Consider the following 3,696-nt stretch of genomic DNA (forward strand, 5'->3'; position numbering starts at 1 on the left):
TTGTGTAATTAGTTTTCCCAATTACATGTGTTTAGTTTATTTAGTAAGGAGAAGAGGAGGGTAAATAACTATTTAATATCATCTAAAATTTTATGATTTTTTTTTTTTTTTAGAATTTTATTTATTGAGTTTTTTGTTTATTTGTTTTGGGTTTCTTTTTTTTTTTTTTTTCTTTTTTTTAAAATTTTATTTATTCATTTTTGGAGAGGAGAGAGAGAGGGAGAAAGAGAAACAGAGAGAGAGAAGGGGGGAGGAGCTGGAAGCATCAACTCCCATATGTGCCTTGACCAGGCAAGCCCAGGGTTTTGAACCGGCGACCTCAGCATTTCCAGGTTGATGCTTTATCCACTGCGCCACCACAGGTCAGGCAAAAGACTATGTCGCCTCCCCGTCGGGGAATCGAACCCCGGTCTCCCGCGTGACAGGCGGGGATACTCACCACTATATTAACGAGGACAGCTTTGTTTGCCTTTTATCACCAAGGCTATTTGAATTCCATAACATCTTACCTTTAAAAGCACAAGTATTCTTCCCCTACTTCAATTTCAACATCCTAAATGTCACACACTTAAATCTTTACAGCTCCAATTTTACTTGTACTTTAAGAATTATGTAGTGACTTTATTTTATGAATTAAGAGGGAGGGCATGTTGTCTGACAATAGAATAGAATATTTAGGGGAAAAGAACTACTCCTGGAATCCTGCATGTGGGGTCATTATGACCTATTGGGAGAGGCAGAAGCACTGGGATGGGTCTTCCTTGTCTTGCCTCCTCAGTGTCCTGCATTGCCAATTATAGGTGCTCAATAAATGTTCACTATGTGATCGATCTGCTGACTCCCATTCTCCTACTTTGTATGAGCAAGATGGGACTTGCTCTTCTTGAGGCAGTCCTGGCCTGAGAAATCTCACGGTGGTGGAAGGCAAAAACAGCTGCACTGAGTTGGTTGTACAGAAGATAAAACATAATTGTGACATCAGTCCTGGCCTGATTTGAGGCACTGATTGTGCAACAACAGTAGACAATCTGGTTCAGAGTGGTTTCAATTTCATGCTGGATAGTTTTCGGTCACACACAGAGTCTGAGAGTATTTGGAATATAAGTCTCAAATGGCAAAAATCTGTCCTGACACATCACTTGATGGTCATGAGTGAAGGCTTGGCTCTGTCCTGACCTTGCTCATATTCTCAGTCCATTGGATATTGATAGCACTGCCAGCATTATATGCTTTTTTTTTTTTTTTTTACAGAGACAGAGAGTCAGAGAGAGAGATAGTCAGGGACAGACAGACAGGAACGAAGAGATGAGAAGCATCAATCATTAGTTTTTTGTTGCGCCTTGCAACACCTTAGTTGTTCATCGATTGCTTTCTCATCTGTGCCTTGACCGCGGGCCTTCAGAAGACCGAGTAACCCCTTGCTTGAGCCAGCAACCTTGGGTCCAAGCTGGTGAGCTTTTTTGCTCAAACCAGATGAGCCCGCGCTCAAGCTGGCAACCTTGGGGTCTCGAACCTGGGTCCTCTGCATTCCAGTCCGACTCTCTATCCACTGCGCCACTGCCTGGTAAGGCTATATGCTCTTGATTTTCACCTTCTTAGTCTTTAAAACCTAAATATTTTGCTGTGAAGGGCCCAATGTAAATATCATTGTCCTTTATTACTTTTGTTACTCTTTGAGTCTCAGTAAGCATAGAACACATAATGTATTGCAGATCATGGGGGCCACTGGATTCTTGCCCCTGACCAATTTCAGAAAGTTAATAATGGAGTTAAAAACACACATACTCCTTTGACTTTTGGTGGTTTTGCCTGCCTTCTCTCTCTCTTATTAATTTTTAAAAATTTATTGATTTTAGTGAGAAAAGAAGGGACAGAGAGAGAGAGAGAGAGAGAGAGACAGAAACATCAATCTGTTCTGGTACATGCCGTGACCAGGGTTCGAACCGGCAACTTCTGTCCTTTGGGACGGTGCTCTATGCAACCAACCTATCTGGCCAGGGCTTGCTTGCTTCTTTTTCTAATAGTTTCTATCTATTAAATTTATAAATAATCCCGCCCCCCTCAAAGAAGTAGTATGGGAGCTGTATCATCAATGTAAGCTATTTCCCATTTCTGTTTAGAAACCTCATTTGTTTCTTTGCAGAGAGCACATGGGATTATTTCAGAGCACATTGATATAGTGGAGTTGATTTTGGTAGTTTCTCCAGGTAATTTCTGTGCATTTTCTCTACTTGGTCCTCTCTGACTGCAGGAGAACTCTGGCATCCAAAGGGGTTACTTCAGTTAAAGTAACTGCTCTATATTTAGGAAATCATCTTTTACAGGAGAGGTTAATCACACTACTTAAGGCAAATTCACAATAGTTAAAATAGATCATTAGGAACTCATTCAGGTGTGGTTCCGGTAAATTGAACTCCAAATTTGCAAGAGAATAGAGGAATGCTTAGCTCTAAGGACAAAATTTGTCCCAAAATAATGTTATATCAGGAAGGATTATAATCTGCTGAAAACTGTCAAGTCTCAGAGAAAAATCTATTACTGTTTGAAAAATGTTATAAAAGTTTAGAGACTAACCTAAATTAGATGTCTATTTTTCTCAAGTAAAATAGAGCAATACTATTAGATTAATATTAGATTGTTTCTTGAGAGCAAAGGGCATACCTTGGTAAACTTTCCAGCCCCTCTTTAGTATATTGCATAGTTTCTGGCACATGGAAGAAGTTTAGTAAGTTGATTTTTAGTGAAATTGCAGGTTTGGACTTGCTTCTTTGTATTTATATTCAAAGAACATACAAAGAGTAAAGTTACTAAAAACAAAGGATAGATCTTTCTACATCATTGGTAGGGCTGTATGGTGTATGGGAAATAATGGAGACCTGAGATGCCAGAGACTTGGATTCTAATTTGGCTCTGCCATTAACCAGCTATGCCAATTTGGCTAACTTCTGCCAACCTTAATTTATTTAAACTCTAAACTGAGAAAATAGGAGCAAAGTGCCTCTCAGGTCTAAAATATGATCATCTGATTATTTATTTTACTCTTAATGTAGGTCTAATTTTTACATGTGTTGTTACCTAATAGTGGTATCAATTCATTCCTACCTATAGACACTAAATCTGATATCAAACAACCAACCCACCCTTCCATTTACTCAGTCCAGGAAGGCTTCTCTGGTTGCATCAAGCCAATCTACTCTGTCTGAATATCTAGCTGTGAATATCTGGAGTTTTGGAAACTTACTTTAAGAACTTGTAAAAATAGGGCAGAGTACAGACACAAATGACAATCCTTGCTATACCCAGTAAAAGTTTATAGTATTCTAATTACAGTGGACCTGAACCTTTGGTGAGCTGGAATAATTAAACTATTCAGTAGGAGCAAATCATTACCCATAGGAGATGAATTTGCCCTTCTAAGATGCTGATTAGAGCCTTGAAAGAAGAAATGTACTTAATAGTGCCTGGAAAAGTGAAGGGCACTTTGTTCCCAGAAAGTTGCTTGTTCATACAAAACCAAGTCTGATGCTGCTTATTTTACTGTGATTATTTTATAATTACTGAAGTTTTAATGAATAGTTTGGATTTGTATTAGGAGAATGGAAGGGTGGCCTCAGGATAAGTGAGAAAAATACAAATAGAAGAATAAAAACCTTTCACTGGGAGGGAGAGGCAGAGGGCTGCTTTTGGGCCATTAGA

General features: G+C 38.9%; 1 non-coding gene across 1 annotated transcript; it reads right to left on the reverse strand.

Moving 5' to 3' along the window:
- Positions 1–384: 384 nt before the first annotated feature.
- On the reverse strand, positions 385–456 carry TRNAD-GUC (transfer RNA aspartic acid (anticodon GUC)). Its single transcript has one exon. It is a non-coding gene; the product is annotated as a tRNA-Asp (tRNA).
- Positions 457–3,696: the final 3,240 nt, after the last annotated feature.

This window comes from Saccopteryx bilineata, chromosome 3, assembly GCF_036850765.1.
Source record: "Saccopteryx bilineata isolate mSacBil1 chromosome 3, mSacBil1_pri_phased_curated, whole genome shotgun sequence".
In the NCBI taxonomy this organism is placed as follows: Eukaryota; Metazoa; Chordata; class Mammalia; order Chiroptera; family Emballonuridae; genus Saccopteryx; species Saccopteryx bilineata.